Source organism: Danio rerio, chromosome 5 (genome assembly GCF_049306965.1).
Source record: "Danio rerio strain Tuebingen ecotype United States chromosome 5, GRCz12tu, whole genome shotgun sequence".
NCBI classification, from domain to species: domain Eukaryota; kingdom Metazoa; phylum Chordata; class Actinopteri; order Cypriniformes; family Danionidae; genus Danio; species Danio rerio.
The window spans coordinates 45985001-46006870 of NC_133180.1; the positions used below are offsets into that span (position 1 = coordinate 45985001).

Below are 21870 nucleotides of genomic sequence, written 5' to 3' on the forward strand. Positions count from 1 at the left end.
TAAGACCTTTTTAATCAAAGTTCTTTTTTAAGGTTTAAAAAAAAGAGTAGTTTGCATTACTGGACCTTATACTGGACATTATTTAAGGCGGAATAATATTTTTATCATGAAAGAGTTGTCATTTGTTTAATTGTATTGCTTTTTCAGTCTTACCTTACTCTCCACCTTTCATGCTGGAGTTTGTGCTCTGCTTCATAAATCGTAAACCCTGTCTACTTTAATTTGTTTGACCATTGCAACTATTTGACCTTAAGGGGCATCATTAGAATTCCTTACACCTTTAAACCTTTTTGTCACAACAATTGAAAAAGTAAAAAAAAAAAAAATAAATAAATAAATAAATAAATAAATAAATAAATAAATAAATAAATAAATAAATAAATAATAAATAAAAATTGGCACACTAGCACTTTAACTCTCAAAAACCATATTTCAAGAGTTCTCACTTAGATATTGTGGCGAGGGGGTGTGGTGCGCACCTGCCTCGGATCCCACGGAAGGAGCTCTGGACAATAAAAGGAGGAACGATGGCAGAGGAAGCGGAGAGAGGACCGGGCCCGGACATATTTTACTTTTGCTTTCAGTTTGATGGCAGTCTCCATGAGGAGCTGCCGTCCGTTTGTTTTGGTTTAGACAACAGTCTCCGTGAGGAGCTGCCGTTCATGTTATAAATAAATATTTCAAAATTGCGTTGGTTCTCCAGACACACTACCACTCGGTCCTCCACCAGCTAAGAGATGCGACAACGTGCTGGGAGCCCTGTGGAGGAATCTATCCACCCGTCCGTCTTCTGCCATCCGGCGACGGTTCTCCTGGCTGGCTGGCGGCATCTCTGGTCTCCTGCTCCGCTCCCGCTTCGGTGGAAGGATGCAGGCTCTGGCATCATGGCGGATCGCGGCGACTCCCCCGGGTTCTGTGAGATGGCTCCCTTCAGCACTTTCCCTTCCGGTGGTGAGCCCCGCGTCCCCTGCTGGGAGACGGCAGCAGGCAGATCCTTTCCTCACCAGCCTCAGGCTGCCCCGGCACTCTGGGCAGACGAACGGGTTTATCCCAAGTGTGCCGCAAGCCTGCGTTTGAGTGAAGGTCTCGGCCGTTTGATCGCCCCCTGGGGGCTGGCTGCAGTACAAGTCATAAAGCCCGCCTCCTCCGTGTTAATGAAGGAGACTTGAGCCCAAATGAAAAAATTAATTACACTTGCAATAAAATGTCCCGAAAGATGGTTCTGGTCGATTAAGGCACTGGTTATTGTGCTGAAATAGGTGCAGATCTTCATTTTTGTAAACAGTTTGTTTTTAGCAGTAATTTAATGCTGGGCGTGTCATCGTGATTGACAGCTGTGATTGACAGTTTCTCAAAGCAGGGCGTCTGAGCTTCGGCAGAAGACTGAAGTGTTATTACTCGATTTCTGTGTTATTTTACCATGACAAAATGAGTTCAGCAGTAAACTACAGTTTCTGACATACATGATCCTGGTGGAACTCTGTTTATTCGCTAAGTTCAGGGATTTTTTCGGGCTTTATTAGTTTGCTGATACATGCCTAACCACCCAGATGGCAAAACACAGTTCTGGCTAGATTCTCGCCTGCTGGAGACTTACCCCTCAGAGCTCAGACTGACTACCTCTGCTGGACCTACTCCGGATGCCTGGACTCACTACCCGATTCCAGCCCAAGTCAATCGAGCCAGATGCGGCAGCCGAGCGAGCCGGCGCTGCCGCATGCGAGCCGGAATCAGCCCGCGACGCCGCGAGTAGGTTATGCGCTGCGGTCCGGAGCTGGCGCGATTGAATATGTAAAACCCTCATATTTGTTAACGTTATTACATCCATTTGTGTTGATATGACAGCAAACGCATGCTGAGAAGTTCGGGGGGCGTGGTTGATTTTACATAAAGCGTTTGGTTGGAAGCTCGACTCCGCTCATTTTCACGGCTCCTCCTCTGGCTCCATCAGACAGTCCTTCTGCGCATGTCAAGGCTCCAATTTCAGCAGTCTTTTGCGACAGTTTGTGCCCGTCAAGCAGGCGTTTTGCCCTCAAGGCGTTCAATAGGAAAAAGGGCTGTCGCGTCGTCCATATTTTTTACAGTCATTGGTTTATCCCCCACTCGGGTTAACTCCCAAACACTCGCCCCCTCTCTTAGCGGCGAAGGCATCTGGACAACGCGTCCCTCCTTCTCCTGGGTTTCGGCACCACTGTAATAAAGTTCACGACCCTTTGGCCGCCGGGAAGAAGGAGGCGGAGAACCGACACAGTTTTGAAATATTTATTTATAACATGAGCGGCAGCTCCTCACGGAGACTGCCGTCTAAAAAAAAACAAACGGACGGCAGCTCCTCACGGAGACTGCTGTCAAACTGAAAGCAAAAGTAAAATATGTCCGGGCCCAGTCCTCTCTCCGCTTCCTCTGCCATCGTTCCTCCTTTTATAGTCCAGAGTTCCTTCTATGCGGTCCGAGGCAGGTGCGCACCGCAGGTGTATCCACTTACGCGGTGGCCTCACTCCGTTCCCACGGCTCTCGGCCACGCCCCCTCGCCACAGATATGCTGAGCGTTTATAACAGGTTTGGCATGCTGTCTCGGGAGAGAACCCTGAAGCCTCCTTTTCACTGCACACGACAAGCGACAGACCGGAAGTCATTCAATTCCAATGGAGAGTAGTCCGGGAGCTGCGGGCAGTTCAGATCATCTTTGTATGTGGAAAACTTGGATCCGATTTGAGCTGCGGATCCATTGAAATATTTGAACTCTTGGTACTAGACCGTATGCGACCGGCCGACCGGATGTGATGTATTCCAGTGTTGTACAAGCAGGTCCGTGCGCAAAAGATGAGAAATACTATTTTTTTATTATTTTTTTTTATTAGAAAAAGTCTATATTAACAAAAAACATTTCTGTTCATAAATGTAAGTAACAAAAATATTTTTATGTTGTCTCCACATCCCCCCTAATGTTAGCGGTCATACGTTCTTTCAACCATGGTAAACAGACGGAGAATAAAGCCTCTTGCTTTTGTACCCCTTTATTTCGGACACTGCGAGAACAGCTTCTCTCCCATGGTGCACTTCAGAACTGAAAATTCTGTGCGACTGCCATTAGGGGGCGTATTCCGACAGTCGTGCTCAAATGTTGTGTGCAGTGGAAAGGCAGCTTAAACTCGGAGATACTTCAGCCCAAGGCTCCCGCCTGTTCAATAAGCTTATGAGGGGATCCGAGATCAGGTAGGTCTCAAGAGCTCCCCCTTACAAAAGGAAAGAAAAGGAGGAGATGGGGTGGAAGGGGGGATTATTTCAAGACGAAGATAGAGCAGTAGGGAGAAAACAATCTATTTATAGTAAGCTTGGATCACTCTAATTGGATTTTTAATGATTACAGAAGAGAAGCCAGTCCCGTTCAGTCATATCACGTGTTCCTCCTGGAATTAGTTTCTGAAACTTCACTTAATGTGACAATTTTTTTTTTTTTTGAGAGCTAAATGGCAGTTAAAAAAAACAACAAACTTTTTCTATTGTGGTTGGCTTGATCGAGCACCCGCCCTTAAGAATGTGTGCATACTGACGTTTTTCTTGCTATAAAATCTGGCAATTTATAATTATATAATAACTGTTGTTTATGACCCTGGTACAAGCCACTTTTTGTGGCTGCCATGTTGCAGCTAAAGCATTTCTTAGTTTTATTGTTGCCTTGAATAGGCCCACATCCTACCAAAATGCTCACTTTTTAAAAAGGTTTAAAGCAGCCCCAACCTGTTATTATCATTTTTTTAGCACATATTTTAGATTTTTGCACGGATTCTGTCAAAATATCACTTGAATTGTTAATGTGTGTATTTTCAAATAACCTGAACAGTTGTTAATCTTGGATATTTTTGGTAGCATTTCATAGAGTTTCTACAATGTTGTAGATGCAAACGGGCTTAAAACCGTGTTTAAATCTCCATTTGTGTATATAGACTTCTCAAACTACAGTTTCAAAGTTGCTTCCCTAACACTTTCCAACATAATCTATTAGATGTGCAAACTGAGTTGCTCAGTATTTCTGACAACACGGGTGGGCTTAGGACAAAGGTGCAAGTATGCGTACTCATGACACATTGCTGAGGAAAGGGGGAGAGCACCCATCAAGGCATCAATAAAATGCAGATCTTTCACGTGTAGAAATACCAGACCATCCGTCACACAGCAGGTAGCCGAGACTCATGTGCGCGTCCTCCAAACCAAATCACACAACCATACGGCACATGTGTTCTCAAAATGTGTGACATCTTACCCACACACTGCTCCTCACAGTGCAGGATTTCAAAGGCCCACCGCGCCGCATTTATTGTGTCTACCTGGACTGTATATTTCTTCGCCGAGCTCTTTCATTTTTATCAGCTTGAGGAACAGTTTAGACTGGCTGAGCTCACGTCACACATAAACTCTTTGTTTGAGCTGTAAACGTGTAGGCGTTTGAGTCCCGATGATGGTGTGATGATTTAAAGCAGTCAGTGTACATTCAGATAACATCTAAAGTGAGTTAGTTGCACTTGTGTCTGTATCTGTTGGAATCGCATCAACTATACAGAAAGTTATAAACTGCAAGATTGTTGGGAGAGATTGAGCCGAATTTCCCCAGTTGACCAGTAGAGTCTTGAAATATACGGGCATTCACCCACATTGTGTAATAGCGCAGATAAGAGCTGACAATATAGCAGAGAAACGATACAGGACAGAGATAAAGTAATGCTAGATGGCCACTTTCATTGATCAGATGCATCATGGGTGACCGCAGCTCTAATGTTCCTGCTAGAAATGCTCATGTAAACAAAGTTCAACATCAAAATGCCTCCATCTTGTTAACAGAGGCGTGAATCTAATCTGAAAACGTTCCCTTATGGTCAGAAGAATCTCTCGTTCGATCAACAGCTTCTTGGGTAACATTTCTCAAGAGCCAAAATGCACCAACACCTGCATCACAAAGTATTTTGCCATGCTTCATCGCTGCGATATCTACAAGAATGCAGGGACTTTCTCAAGGAAGAAATGACCAATCAGACACGAGGAAGTGCAAGTGGAATGGCTCCATCTGTCAAGTCCATGGCCGAGTCATGAACCCTCGTCTTCCTCATGCTCTGAGCGGTGAATGCGAGCTCTTGTAAAGATACCTGCAGCTTTGATTAATGCTTCCAGAAACGTGACAGGCTTTGAAGATCTCCGCACGGTCTCCGTCGTGATGTCATTTTGTTTGTGGATGTTATAGCTGTCCTCATGTCCTGAGATTCTGTCTACTTTAGTGACTGCCCTGATAGCGGTTCTGGTATGTGTGCAAAATGTAATTCAGGATCAAAGCAGAAAACACAACATAGAGATAAATACAGGCGGTGTTCTGTAGTGCGCCGTCAGCTGCTAGATAAGACACATAAAGAGGTTTCAAGGCAAAACACAGACGGGTAAAATAGCATATGAAAACACAATCTCAGCGCTTTGTGGCAGTTTCGCTAATTGATTGAGTCAACAATGACTCTGCTATTTCTGAAGTACAAACAGTGTCCAGTGCAAATATTATTGATGTGAAAAAAAATGAAAATACAAGGTGTGATTTGTGTAGCACAATGAGAAAAGCTAGTATTGGACTGATGGTATGAAAATTGTTAAGCGAACATCAGCCATAAATGGGATACATATGCTGGAGTACTTTGGGGATGATCGAAGGTACTCTCATTCCTCAATAGGAGAGCAGCCTTTGGGGAGTTATTACGACTTCCTAGAGTTCATATTTGAGCTTGAGATGGTCTATAAAAGGCCAAATGATATCAAGCTGTGCTGAGGTGTATTTTGTGGCATTTGTTTTCAGTTGGACTATATATGAGTTTAAGGAAATGACATGCATTTAAGAGAAATAATTAAAGGGATAGTCCTTAAATAATCAATTGCTCACTGTTACATACTTTAAAGCTGTACTGGACACATTTTTTTTGAAGAATATGGGTAAACAAAACAGTCCTGCTGATTTCTATTGTATTGCATATTCTTTCTTTCTTTCTTTCTTTCTTTCTTTCTTTCTTTCTTTCTTTCTTTCTTTCTTTCTTTCTTTCTTTCTTTCTTTCTTTCTTTCTTTCTTCTTTCTTTCCCTTTAAGGTGCTAATGTTGTATATGTTTAAATGAGGTATTTTTTTTACCCAAATTAATTGTTTACTTTCTAACTTGTTACTAAAACTACACACACGTAGTGGTACAACGTGGTATAAAGCTTTTCGATTTACCGGTCAGTTTTCTCATTTATCGGTCTACGTTCTCTCACCTATGGTCATGAGCTTTGGGTCATGACCAAAAGGACAAGATCTCGGACACAAGCAGCCAAAATGAGTTTCCTTTGCAGGGTGGCAGAGCGCACCCTTATGGATAGAGTGAGTAGCTCTGACACCTGGGAGGAGCTCGGAGTAGAGCCGCTGCTCCTCCACATCGAGAGAAGTCAGCTGATGTAGCTCAGGCATCTGTTTTGGATGCCTCCTGGAAGCCTACCTTGGGAGGTGTTCCAGGCATGTCCCACCGGGAGGAGGCCTCGGTGGAGACCTAGGACACGCTGGAGGGACTATGTCTCTTGGCTGTCATGGGCACACCTCAGGTTTCCCACAGAGGAGCTGGAGGAAGTGTGTGGGAATTCTAGAGTTCTCTCTTAAGACTGCTGCCCCTGCAACCCGGCCTCGGAAAAGCGGTAGAAAATGAATGAATGAATGAACACACACACAAACACAATTCAATAAAATTCATCTTTAATTCTATAGCACTTTTACAATGTAGATTGTGTCAAAGCAGCTTAACATAGAAGTTCTAGTAAATTGAAACTGTGTCAGTCAAGTTTTCAGAGTTGAAGTTCAGTTTAGTTCAATTCAGTGTGGTTTTATTTTCACTGCTGAAAGTCCAAACACTGAAGAGCACGAAGTAAGCAAGCCAGTGGCGACAGTAAGTGGAACAAAACTTCACCAATTGACGAACATGAGGGAAAAAATCTAGAGAGAAACCAGGCTCCGTTGGCCAAACTTCTTGTGCAGAGCCTGAGGCTGGAGAATGATTATGTTCATCGTAGAGAAATTACAGGTGTACACACACACACACACACATACAGATATGTGTTTGTTTTTGTGAAAAGTGGGGACATTACATAGGTTTCCATTTATTTAATACTGTCCAAACCGTATATTATATTGCCATCACCCCACCCCACCCCTAAACCCAACCATCACAGGAGACTGTGTGCAGCTTTACTCTCTGATTAAACTCATTCTGTAGGATTTATAAGCATTTTGAGAAATGAGGACGTCACCAATGTCCTCATATTTCACCTCCTTTTTGTAAAACCTGTGTCATACCCATGTCATTATACAGATTTGTGTCCTGATATGTCACAAACACACACACACACAGACACACACACACACACACACAAACACACACACACACACACACACACACACACACACACACACACACACACACACACACACACACACACACACACACACACACTACTGGTCAAAAGTTTGGAATCAGTATGATTCTTTAAAATGTTTTATAATAAGCTTACTCTGGTCACATTTATTTGAAAAATACAGTACAAACTGTGAACTATTATTACAATTTTAGTTTAAAATAACAATACAGATTTCTTGAACAATACAGATTAAACTTGAAATTTAATTTATTGGTAACACTTTACAATAACTGTACATAAATAATGATGTATTAATATGTAAACTAAACATTACTTTATTATGAATTAATGATGAGTTAAGGTATGCACTAATCATGATTTAACTTTAACTACAACATGAGTCACATGAGTTTATGTGTGAATAACGACTACCTTAATTAGTAATTAACATGTTGTTAATTAATGTATTAATTAACATTTAAGTTTAAGCTAAATGTAACCAACATAAACTCATGAGCTGTTAATGTATAGTTATATATTGCACATCACAATTAACTCATCCTTTACTACTCATGAACTCCTGTTCATGTTGACAGAAACTGACAGTATGGTATCAGTTTTACAAACAACAAACCTTTTTCCAAACTATATATATATATATATATATATATATATATATATATATATATATATATATATATATATATATATATATATATATATATATATATTGCATTCAAATCAAATAAATATGGCTATAAATGTACTACTAGATTAGATTAGATATAACTTTATTGTCATTACAAATGTACAAGTACAAGACAACGAAATGCAGTTTAGGTCTAACCAGGAGTGCAATAGCAGCCAGTGAAGGATATAAGTTATAAAGTGCAGTTATAAAAAACGGTGGTGATATTTACACATGAATATACTATAAACATTACATACAGGTCGTATTAGCTATGATTTACAATAAATGTATATATGTAGAGATTGCTATTAATAATCAGAAAAATGCAGATATATATGAACTTAACTACAAATGTATATGTGCAGTGGACATGTACAATACAAGATGAATTAGTGCAACAAAGTGCAATAAATATGTACAGTTGTAAATGTGCAAATATTTAATAGTGCAGTGACTATTGGGAGTAAAAGTTATGATTAGAGTTTGGGGTGTCTGGGGGTGGGGGGAGTCAGTGGGGGTCAGAATTCAAAAGTGAGACAGTTCTGGGCAAAAAGCTGTTTCTCAATCTGCTGGTTCATATACTTATAGTGTGTGTGTGTGCGTGTGTGTGTGTGTGTGTGTGTGTATATATATATATATATATATATATATATATATATATATATATATATATATATATATATATATATATATATATATATACAGTACTCTTAAAAACGTTGAGTTATTTATTTAACCCAATGGGGTTGAGTTAAACATATTTGGTGCTTTTTAACCTTTATTACCTTATTTATAATAACTTGAATAGTTGAGTTAAATATTTGTTGCTTTGTTGAGTTATTTATAACCTTTATTTGGTTATTTATTAAATAACTCAACCAGTTGGGTTAAAAATTTGAATTTCAACAGTCAACTGATTTTATCTGACACAAAACAGCTGTATTAATTTTTGCATTATAAAGTTTATTTACGCTATAACGCTGTAATGTTGTTCTTTTTTTTAATCAAATGACCTCTTGGTGTTATGTTTTTATATCCGATTTACCACCCAAGACCATCTTTTAGAATCGTTTGGATGTGCTTAAAATATATTGTACATTGTTAACACTAAGTGAAGCCTGCTGCAGCTGCTGGACAGTCTCTACAGCACACAGAGCTTCATTCTGCTCAATCAACACATGATTTTCTGCTTGCACAGTTTATAACTGTCTGCACTTTGCTCTGTTTCTTCATTGTTTGTGATTCTTGATTTATTTTAACAAAAGTGTCTGGAACTAAAATGTAATGGAAAAAAGTTTCAATATTTTTGAATACTGTATGTTATTTATTTACACAGTCATAATTATAAAATTAATAGTAGTACTAGTAATAGCAATAGATATACCAGAATTAAAAAAAATAACATTTCATCAAAATAATTAATCAAATAATCAAAATTAATTTAATTTAATATTAAATTATATAACCCAATGCATTGGGATAAAATGACCCATAGTTGGGAAGGTGCTATAATAACCTATAGATTGGTTATATGTTGAGTACACTCATTCATTTATTCATTCATTTTCTTTTGGTTTAGTCCCTTTATTAATCAGGGCCTCCACAGCGGAATGAACCGCCAACTTATCCAGCATATGTTTTACCTAGTGGATGCCCTTCCAGCTGCAACCTATCACTAGAAAACATCCATACACTCTCATTCACATTGGACTTGGGGGGGAACTGAAGCACCCAGAGGAAACCCACACCAACACGAGGAGAACATGCAAACTCCACACAGAAATAATAACTGACCCAGCCGATGCTCGAACCAGTGACCTTCATGCTGTGCGGTGACAGCACTACCCACTGCACCGCCGCACCGCCCACTACATTTGTATACTGTAATATTTACCATACAATATTGAATAATTCTGACATAATTAAAGACAGTGGAAAAATGACCACAAATGAGTGCAGTGCGGCACTGGAATCATCTTAGCTGAGAATGTGTTGTTTTGTCATCGCTAACAGTTTATCTTTGAAACAAGATTATAAAGTTTGTCTATACAAATACAGGCAGCCCTTGTTTATGTAACAGACCTTTTTAAGAGGTACATTTTCTTTATCAGAAATCAGTATTTACCAACAAACACTGTTTAGCTGTTCAGTTCAGTGTTCAGCCATTGAGCTTTTTTTCATGGATGTGTAAATAAAAGGTCAAGGTGTCTAATACCTTTCTGAGAAATGTATTTTTACTCTCAGTACACCAAAAAATTAAACAGTAAATATTTAGCATAATACAAACTTATAATCCTTCCTATTGTTCTGTTTTTAAATTCCTAGAAGATTAGCAGTTGAGCAACTGTCAAAGAAAAAAAAAGTATACTTATACATATTCCTATTTACACATAACCACAAAATACACTATTAACTATGAAGTATATTTAGTCTAAGTATAACCCAGTTTGCTATAAGCAGTTCCTGTTCATTTCTTAATTGCACTGCGGGAAAAAAAGTAACATCTAAGTTGACTGGGATTATTATGTTAGGTAACACTTTATTTTGATGGTCCATTTGAGTCTTAGTAGACTATCTGCTTAATATTTGTTGATCCTGCTCCTTTAACAGACATTTAACTGACTATAAGAAACTTTGCAAGTACATGTCAACTTACACTAACCCCAACCCTAATAGCCGACATATAATCTAATGAGAATTAGTTAGCATGTAGATGCAGTGTAACTTAAATTCAACGAACGGACCAGCGAAATAAAGTATGATCTTATTTTATATCACTGAATCAACTTCAATACACTAATTTAAACCAATGTAACAACATCTTGCAGGCCACCACATGAGCTTTGCACTTTCTCAAACACAGTTAAAGAAATATATTAATTTGCAAAATCAAATATTCAAACGTTGTGATGATTAATGGACAGGATTTTGTAAGATAAATTTAAAAGGGCAAATATTAATAATGTTACAGTGAGCTACTTTTTGAACATCAAGGGTTTACAATGTAGGTTGAGTTCTTCAGTGTCACGATGATCTGGGGACTGTCATCTTTGTGTCCTTGAATGAAAGGCAAAGTTGATCATGCTTGAAGTCACTTGATGGAAAATGCATGTTAAATGGCAACCAAAACATTAGATGTGATGTCAGTTATTTCAGGGAAAAAAATATACTGTTTTCTCCAAACATTATAGTGTAATGTTGTAGGTTCGCCTGCGCATTTGCACTTTTCAAAGAGTGACATTTCATAGAATTACAAAATAACGTTGTCACTGTATCAAATGTGACCCTGGACCACAAAACCAGTCAGAAGTGTCAATTTCTAGAAACTGACATTCATGAATCATCTTAAAGTTGAAAAAATAAGCTTCCCATTGATGTGGAGTTTGATAGAAAAAGACCATATTTGTCTGTGTTCCACTAAATCCGGAATCACAGGGTTCAAAACAGGTAAATATAAAAAAAAAATGCCTTAAACGTTGTGCAAATTCAGCTCTTAGCAATGCATATTACTAATCAAAAATGAAGTTTTAGAAATTTACAGTATAGGAAATTTATTAAATATCACAATGGAACATTTATTTACAATACCTTAATGATTTTTGGCATGAAAGTTAAATAAATAATTTTGAGCCATGTATTTTTGGCTATTAGCAAAAATATACACATGCAAATAAAGGCAGATTTTATGGTCCAGACTTACAAATAAGAAATTAGTATACAGAAATAGACAGCACACATAACATATGTTGTCATAATACCAATGTTCTGCAAAGTTTTGTAGACAAAATACAGTCATTTAAATAAAAATGGGCACAGTGTTGAGTTTTGTATGATCTCACAACACAAACAGTTTCTGTTTGATTTAAAAGGGACTTGAGCTGTGCTTTATTTAAGGGGTAATGTATAGTTCACAGAATAACCTTAGCTTGAATAGATTTGTTCTGAAAAAACAACATGTCTACAGATACATTATTTTGCTTATTACGATTACTTGCAACAAAAACAATAAGACACAAAACATTGATTTTACAAATCAGTAATTTAAAAACTCTTTCATTAATTGTAAAGCTTTTTGAAATAAAAATAGATGACCTACTATTTAGTCACAAGATAGTGCCCAACAGTCAAGAACAGCGGCACCACAGACAAGCATACAAATATGTATATACTGACTAACATTCATGATAAATCAAAGTACCTGGATGAGCCTGTGTTAGTTTCAGCAGATTTTATCTGGGAATAACATACCTTGGAATAATACGATTGACCAATCAGAATCAAGTATTTTAGAGAGCTTTTTTTTTAGGCTAAAATGTGCATTTTTAAAGTTTATTTAATTTGTGTTGTAAGGTGGTTGACTAATAGAGAGAAAGTGATGTATTTTTGGCAGTATTAGTTGGGCTAAACTTTCCAGAGGCACAGAACTCTAAGGGCTAAGATGCCCCAAGACGATGCCAAATAACTAGAGCAAATGAAAACCAACTGTTTTGTTGGCTTGCATTGGCTCACGTCTGGACCAAAAAGCTGCGTCTGAACACACCATACAGACAGCGGCCAACTGGAACGAGAGTGCACGTCCTGTGCCTGCGTGGGAGGATGTGTTTTTCCACATCTACAGACGACAGTAATCTTCTCATTCCACAAAGCATAAACAAAGCAGAGTTTAGTACCAGTATCACAGCAATTGTTTCTCACCACGAAGGGATTCGCTTTTGTAAATATCTCTGATAATATAACAATCCATGTCATTTGCAAATATTTGATACATGTAAAGAAATTACAGGTGGCCTCTTTGTGTTCAGTTGTTTACTTGGTTAAGTGTCAGTATGCTCTCTTCAGCCGGTGCCAATTCTACATGTTGAGCTCGATCTGACATTAGCCCCTTTCACGCAGTGATAGCGGTAAATATCCAGAAAATCCAGAACAACTTTACCGGTAAATTCAAAAAAGCGCTGTTCACACAGGCATGAACATTACGGAATTTTTTCAGAAAAGACCATTCACACATCCATTCCAAAATACTGGTAAATTATGAAATCATGAACCTGAAATGAGCTCTAAATAGTATTGTGAACAACTTCGATATAAAGATAAAAGTATTTATTTTCAAGCGCCGCATGAACGTGAATGTGTATGAATGTTCTGACTGGCTAAAGTAGACGTCGTGCATCAGCGTGTTCTAGACGTGAACGCGCTCTTTCTGGCAGTCTTTCTTCCACATTCACACAGCGCAGCGTTCCGGCAAATTACCGGTAATGTAACAACTTCTCTTTCTGGAAAATAGTTGGAACGAATTTAACGGTATTTTCAAAAAGAGCCTGTTTACAAATACATACCTTTCTGGAAAATTGTCAGTTAATTTCCGGAAAGGTCCATATGTGTGATAGGGGCTATTTACTTGATGAGGTGCAATACCGTGACAGGTCAGAACAAAAAAATAAATAAATAAATGTCAGAGAGATGTCTAATTTTTTAGTACAAATATATATATTGATATGTCAAACAGAGAGGTGAATTACTATAAATGTATATTTCGATATGAAACCATTGCAATTAGAGTATCTGATGTCTTAAATTATTTGAAACCCCAGAAAAAATATTTGACTGGTTGGCTGATTGGAGGAGCAGCTGTCAATTTCACTTAGTGGAAACGAGGGTGATAGGGAAAAGACGCACATGCACACGCACACGCACACGCACACACACACACACACACACACACACACACACACACACACACACACACACACATATCGATTATGTTTAAAATTTGAAAAATTTAATTCTTGAATTGAAGGTTTTTTTTTAACTTAATAGGGTGGTCCAGAGTATATTTTAAGGCGTGGCTGCATTTATAATAAGCAAAGCAACATGTGCTTATGCTTCAATTGTAAAAAATCATGTAATTTTTTTATATATCTTTGATTATATAAAGCTACTCTGCTAACATAAAAACAACTGTCATTTTTTAGTATCTCCGAAAGCCCATCCACAAGAGGCTTTGATCGGTCAGCTAACATATTGACTGTGATTAGCGGATTGGCTCCACATCACCAGAAAGTGCTTTGCTAGTATACACTTTGTCATTGCGTAAATACACTGTCAGTCAGAGTAGCTGTAAGCCATATCAGTGTGAGCCTGAGACAGAAAATGAAGAGGACACAGCTGAACCTCATGCCTGCTCTCCTGCTGTCTTTCACATATATTTGGAATAAGCATGTGTAAGTAATATGAAACGTTCACATATCTTTTGGGAGTGAAACAAAGTGGCCGTAGCTAAACTATTAACGGTGCCAAACAGCATTTCCCATTGTTTACATCCTTGTTTACGTCATTGCTACAACATACTGATAATGCTAGACAGTATGCACGTAATAGATCAATTTTATCAAATAAAAACACTTACAGGTTGTGGCTCACAATCCACAGCTTCATCTATTATGGTTGGAGCTGCTCCTTCTTTGAGGAGTTTTAGCCAAATTCAGCACTAAACTGAGAAAGATTCTGAAAGCTGTCCATTGTCAAATGCTAGCTATATGTTTTAAAATTCTCTAGGACATAATTAAAATTAAATTGTAAACACTTCTTTCTTGGTGTCATGTCCTTTGGAAGCCTTAATACAGAAACAGAAGAAGCTCTGTGGACGCCATTTTAGCTTTCTCTGCTTTAACATTGCAGCTCCTCTGGCCACGCCCCTTCACGGCATGGGGTGTATGTGGTGAATGCGTGTTACCTGAAGCGTTTATGATCTCACTAACCCAGATGTATTTAAAGTCTCCAAAATTTGTTCGCTGTAGGCTTTGCTAAGCTAACGCTGTCTTCTATGCATTGAACTATGAGTGTATTACATTCAGAGATGTTGTTTATATTCACAAGCTACATTATACATCAACTAAAGTTTAAAATATGATATCATAGTGGACCACCCCTTTAAACATTTAAATTTTTTTATTCATGCTCATTATCTTCCTTGACCTTATGGTTTCTTATTCTGGATTTAGTTTTCATTTTTGTACCTTATAATTTTACATGTGTTTTCACTTTTTTAAATACACTTATTGTATTTTGATTCGTGACCATGATACTTTTAGCTGAAATTTGATCCCATAGTATTACAGCATGTATTAACAAGACAGAACTAGATTCTAGAATACATATGTTTTTTTTTTTTCCAGAATGTCATCCTTCATGGCATTCGTTGTCACTCTTTTTTCTTCATAAACTGTTTGGCAGTTTAATGTGCTAAAGGTTCAAGTACATTGAACAGAAAAAGTCCTTTATGCCTCTTCTAAAAGCAAACACATCCAGCATATCTCAGATGTACGCTGTATAGAATTGCTACTGACATGACAACTTATCTCTCAGGCAATGAGCTGAAGAGGCTTGTTACATGCCTCTGTGACACTTCCAATCAGCACTCGCGCTGAAGTGATAGTGAAAGACAAGGAGACAGAGGCCCGGCCCAGTCACTTTGCCTGGGACCATTCATCACTGGAACCGCATCATGCTTTATTCCAATAAAGCCTCGTGAAACAAGAGCTGATTTCTTGCTAAATTCCAACATTAGTCACAGGTCCATATTTCAGGATTAGCAGAGTCTATGGGGAGTAATTGTTGCCTAAGGAATGAATGAGGCCTGCCCGGGTTACCGAACCACTCCATTTGAAGACATTTGTTTAGACATCGCTTAGTAAAAAAAAAACACTGTTATGCTACCGGATCAACGACCACAAATTCCTGTCTTTGTAGCTGTCAGTGAAACCTTGTGAGTGATGCCTGAGGGACGAACAAAAAAGTTTGAGAAGAGATTTTTCACTAGGTAAAGAGGCTTCAGTGTGTGCTAGAGTTGTCTAATGGTTACCTTGCAGGAGCTTAATTGTTACCCAAGTACTTGAAAGATCCAATTTCACAAGTTTATATGAGGAGGATCAAGACGGGTGAGCTTTCATCAGAAAAGCACTTAAGATCCGTGCTGATATTCGATAGAACTTAATCACTGTTTAGAAAAAATGGCGCCTGTCTAAGCGCTCTTGGATTGGATTCCTTCGTTTCCATGAGCGGTTTGTGATTTCTTGGGGGACTTGGATTGACTCGTACAGTATGTGGTCCCCAAACGTTAGGGATCACTCGTTCATTAGGGGGTTTTCAGCACTGTGCTAATGGTTAACATTTTAGGCCCATCCATGCTGACATACTAACACTCCCACTATTCTCTATAGATTCAGTCCTAAGCATTTTAACCAGTGTATTTAGTGAGACCATCTTCTGTGGTTTCAGTGAATTTCAGCTCCCATGACCCATAATTCCTCTGAACTCTCAGTGAACTATCTGTAACATAGGCTCATTCTAAAAACATAGCCCTATATACATTTCTGTAGATCATAAATTATGTAGCCAGAAGTACTTGTGGCTGCTGTTCATTTTTAAAATGCTACGAGGTGGTATGACGTCGTTTCTTTTTGTGCTTACCAGCTGACCGATTGCCTTCGTATGGAAGGCTTTCTGGCTGTTAAAAGTTTGTCCAGTTAGCTCACCATGTATGTCGGTGGACTTGAGACGGAGAGAAGAGAGGGCTTTTCTTTTTTTAAATTACCTTTTACATTTGTCATTTGGGTTTAGGGAGGTTGGTGGGCAGGTCAATCCGTGCATTTTAAAATACTATTGGTTGGGTTTAGAGAAAGGGGAGGGTGAATCAGTCGATCGATCAGTCAGCCAGTCATTCAGTCAGTAAAACAGTCGACAGCTACCTCTGGTGAATTTATGTGAGAACAGCAGGCGCGAATGGCACTCGCGAGAGAAATTTGAAATCTCAAAAAGCGTACACAGCAGCCTGTGGTGGATTTGCGCAAACAAAAACTGCAACGTCGCCCCTGGGACATATTTGACGGTTTCTAGAAATCTCTATAGAGGCATGTTTTCAGAATAAGCCTGGGTTGATTACCTAAGTTTAATGAATGCAGAACTAATTCAATAATGTCAACATGAATAACTGCATCATTTTATGTCAGTCTATTTACGTTAATCCCACAAAAATATATTTTTGTCAAATAATGATCACAGTTTATTTGACAATCCTCATAGCCAGCATAAGTTATTCAAAGTTAAAGGTATTTGAATAACTTTGAAGTTAAAACAATGTAAACAAAAACAATGGTCCTAGTGTATTTCCTGTTTTACATTTTTAATTTCTATAGCTTCCGAAAATCTAAAAAGAGCCACATATTGATAATGTTATGATAGCTGTTGTAACATGAAGTTATGATTGAATTGCCTCTTGTTACAGTTATGAAATAGTTTGATAACAAATAGGAAATGTTCATGGGCCAATGACATCCCCACATGGTCAATAGCTATATCATTAAAATATGTACTAACAACCTTGGGCTTGACAATGAGATACCTGTAATAACTTGTATATTCAAAAGAGCTGCATAGGAAAATGGATAGTTTGTAGATAGATAGATAGATAGATAGATAGATAGATAGATAGATAGATAGATAGATAGATAGATAGATAGATAGATAGATAGATAGATAGATAGATAGATAGATAGATAGATAGATAGATAGATAGATAGATAGATAGATAGATAGATAGATAGATAGATCTAAACAAATAATATACACTTACTTGTATAATTTGCAAGGGCAACTGAATATAAATGGTAAACAAACATATTAAAATAATTACTTCATTTATTCATTCATTCATTTTCCTTTGGCTTAGTCCCTTTATTTATCAAGGGTTGCCACAGCGGAATGAACCGCCAACTTATTCAGCTTATGTTTTACACAGTGGATGCTCTTCCAGCTGTAACCCAATACTGGGAAACAACTAAACACATTCATTCATACACTGAGGCCAATTTAGTTTATTCAGTTCCTATACTGCATGTCTTTGGACTGTGGGGGAAACCGGAGCACCTGGAGGAAACCCACGCCAACACGGGGAGAACATAAAAACTCCACACAGAAATGCCAACTGACTGGAACCAGCAACCTTCTTGCTGCGAGGCAACAGTGCTAACCAACGCATGAGACACAGTGTCACCTAAATAATTACTTGACTGGAAGAAAATAAATAATTTCACCTGGAAATTACACAAAATAGACATTAAATATTCATGTAGAACTCTTGAAAAAATGCTGCAATAATTTTAAAGCAATAATTTTCATTAATAATAATAATAATAATAATGCTACTAATAAAAATAATAATAGTAAAGTAAGAGCAGTGACTGGGAAACAAAAAGTGAGCGCAACCCTGCAACTTGTAGCCTGTAATAACTTGTGAATAGGAAATAACAGTAATATGTGTGACAAGGTCAATATGATTAATGATGAGACCTTGACAATGCACACTTTGAATCCGACATCTGTGGACAGCAGATCTGTTGTTATCAGACAATCGGGGAAAGTTTCTCTCCGTGTTTGTGCACACTTAGCAGGTGAAGTTGAGACATGCAAAGCGCCACGGCCATTGAAAAGCGCATAAGGACTGTTTGCAGTTTGGACACATGAGATCTTGCTGTGAGGGGATGTTACTGGTTGGTAAAATAAGAGGGAGAGATAAGCAGATGGGGGTGCATTGTGCTCAGTTTCTGACTTAATGTCCTCGACCACAGTTTACATTTAAAACAGAACATTAAAATGCTAAATACAAATAAACTGATACTAATACAGATTATATTTGATATATATCCTGATAATAACTGTTGGCGGTGGCTCAATGATTAGCACTGTCGCCTCTCAGCAAAAAGATAATTGTGGACCTTGCATGTTCTCCCCGTGTTGGCGTGGGTTTCCTTCAGGTGCTCTGGTTTCCCCCACAGTCCAAAGACATGTGCTATAGGGGAATTGGATAAAATAAATTGACCGTATAGTGTATGTATAAGTGTGTATGGATGTTTCCCAGTACTGGGTTGCAGCTGAAAGAGCATCCGCTATGTAAAACATATGCTGGATAAGTTGGCAGTTCATTCTGTTGTGGCGACCCCTCATGAATAAAAGGACTAAGCCAAAAGAAAATGAATGAATGAATAAGGGAAGGTATGAAGCACTCAAACCACCTTACAAGGTGCATGGACAAAATGCAACAATAGTAAAAATAGGGAACTCCAGCAACACTTATAATAAAAGAAGACAATTTTTAAAAAATGAAATAAATGCCAACGTGTTTCAGCTTCCTCTGTGCAAAAACACATAATAAAACACCAATTCATTACAACACTAATACAGAATTATGATTATATTCTTTTAAACTTTGAAAATGGAATAGCAAAGTGATTTAAAATACATAGAACATCATAATTATTAAACAGTAATTTTTTAATTAGCATCTCATATATATTCTATATCATGCATATTGTGAATGTGGAGTGCATGACAGCAGAAAATGTATGATATATAGTGACAAAAGGGAAAATAAATGACTATTTGACATTTTCTTGTTTAGCTGCGGTTTGCTGTTACTCAAATTGAATAATGTTGTGTGTGTGTGTGTGTGTGTGTGTGTATATATATATATTCATTCATTTATTCATTTTCTTTTTGGCTTTGTCCCTTTAATAATCCAAGGTCACCACAGCGGAATGAACCACCAAAGTATCCAGCACATGTTTTACACAGCGGATGTGCTTCCAGCTGCAACCCATCTCTAGGAAACATCCATACACACGCATTCACACTCATGCACTACGGACAATTTAGCCTACCCAATTCCCTTGTACCACATGTCTTTGGACTGTGGGGGAAACCGGAGCACTCAGAGGAAACCCACGCGAACGCAGGAAGAACATGCAAACTCCACACAGGAACCAGAAACGCCAACTGACCCAGTTGAGGCTCGAATCAGCGATCTTTTTGCTGTGAGGCGACAGCACTACCTACTGAGTCACTGCGTCACCTAAATCATATATCATTAACAGTAAATATGCTTAATATATTAATAACAGTTACAATCAAGCAATACAATTGCAACTTAAAATGTTTATGTCATTATTGTGAATTTTGATGTAGTTTGTTAATATCTGTTTATGTCAACACATATACAGATATGAAGTATAATAGCCTATTGCACAAGCTTTCAAAAACAAAAGGTCTCTTTGTGAGCATTATAAAACCCATTTGGTTCTGTTTTAAAGGAATAGTTCACCCAAAAATGAAAATCATTTGTCTATCCTTCATTTTTCAAAAACTATTAGAGTTTTTTGGAGACCTGTAGCTGACATCCCCTGACTTTCATAGCATTTTTTTCCCTACTATGGAAGTTGATGGCTGCAAGCAACCAGCATTCTTCAAAATATCTTCTTTTGTGTTAAATAGAAACAAACAATTCTAAATAAAATATATGAAAAACTTATAGCGATATATATTTTCAATAAGTGCATTGTTAATTCAATTGGCAAAAAAAAAACAGTGAATACTTAATGATTTATTCATTTTATTAATGATTTCTCGTTATTTAATTTTGCATCGCATTATGACTAAACATGTTTGCATATATTAATGTTATTTCTAGTCCCCCCTCCCAATCCGCAATAGTTACAGCAGTCTCCATATTTAAAATAACCTAATCTATGACTTACAAAACCTAATGTAATCTGAACTTTGAATCTTGTCACCTACTGCACCCGTTTAATTTAACCAAGAAAACTGATTGACGCATTAAATCAGGTAGAATTAGCTTTTTATGTAACAATTGTAAGTGCCAGCCCAGCTAGCTCAATTGGTAGAGCATGAGAATTTCAATCTTAGGGTTGTGGGTTTGAGCCCCACATTGGGTGTTTTTGTTTTCCCAGAAATGGAATGCGGCTGGAAGGGCATCCGCTGCGTAAAAACTTGCTGGATAAGTTGGCTGTTCATTCCGCTGTGGCGACCTCGGATTAATAAAGGGACTAAGCCGAAAAGAAAATGAATGAATGATTTCAAGTTGTCAAACACTGTTGTGTTACAACTTAATCCAATACACTATCACCATCATTGCATTGCTTTTAAGTTACATTCACAGTATTCAAAACACTCCTCTTAAATGTTTTTTTACAAGGCCTTACAAATACAAAAGAGTGAGTATCAATGAAATAGCTGCAGAGGCTCAGAGAATTACAAATGTCCAAGCATTCAAAATAACCCATTATTGTATTCTTTAGGTATGCAATCAACCGCAGTGAAACATATTTCAGATTGAGCAGATAAAACACTGGCGATAAACTGCACAGGTGCACCCACAGCTTGAATTTAGGTCAACAAATGAAGCACAAAATATGAACTCTATTCAAGTCTGTCAATCAGCACAATGCGGTAGAGAAAGTATTAACTTTGCAACACCTTTCATTGAGAAACACAAATCACTCATATCAGTCAAATGCCAAATTTGTTTCAAGAGGGTGTTGTTGTTTCAACAGCATGGAAACACTCCTTACTTGTGAAGGGCGGACAGGTTGACACTAGCTGGGACATAATTCTCTTTTTATTTTTTTGTAAGAAAAAAAAAGTCACAACGAACTGAATACCAGCACTTAACGCTATATATATCCTGCATGCAACTTGACGATCCAGTGCGGGTTGTTACAAATACTATGCTTGAGCAAATCCTATACTTGAAAATGTGCTCAGCCGTGATGTTTAAATATGTCTACAAATGAAAACAGTCTGCAGCATCTTCATTTATTGATATTGATTGAATTTTTATTTGTATTTTTTGCTTGCCATCAAAGGGTTGGCCTTCAGTAAGGCTGAGGATTTCAGAACTAGCCATTGCGCACCATGCCTG

General features: G+C 37.9%; 1 protein-coding gene, 1 long non-coding RNA gene and 1 other non-coding gene across 3 annotated transcripts in view; 2 read left to right on the top strand and 1 right to left on the bottom strand.

Annotated features, from left to right (window-relative positions):
• The window catches only part of dmrt1 (doublesex and mab-3 related transcription factor 1), a 346340-nt gene that overhangs the window by 154681 nt on the left and 169789 nt on the right, over positions 1-21870 (top strand). The gene's annotated exons all lie outside the window — the stretch shown is intronic.
• LOC141385594 (uncharacterized) overlaps positions 1-21870 on the bottom strand; it is a 63967-nt gene that overhangs the window by 27170 nt on the left and 14927 nt on the right. The window lies entirely within an intron of this gene.
• Positions 20812-20884, top strand: trnae-uuc (transfer RNA glutamic acid (anticodon UUC)). Its single transcript has one exon. It is a non-coding gene; the product is annotated as a tRNA-Glu (tRNA).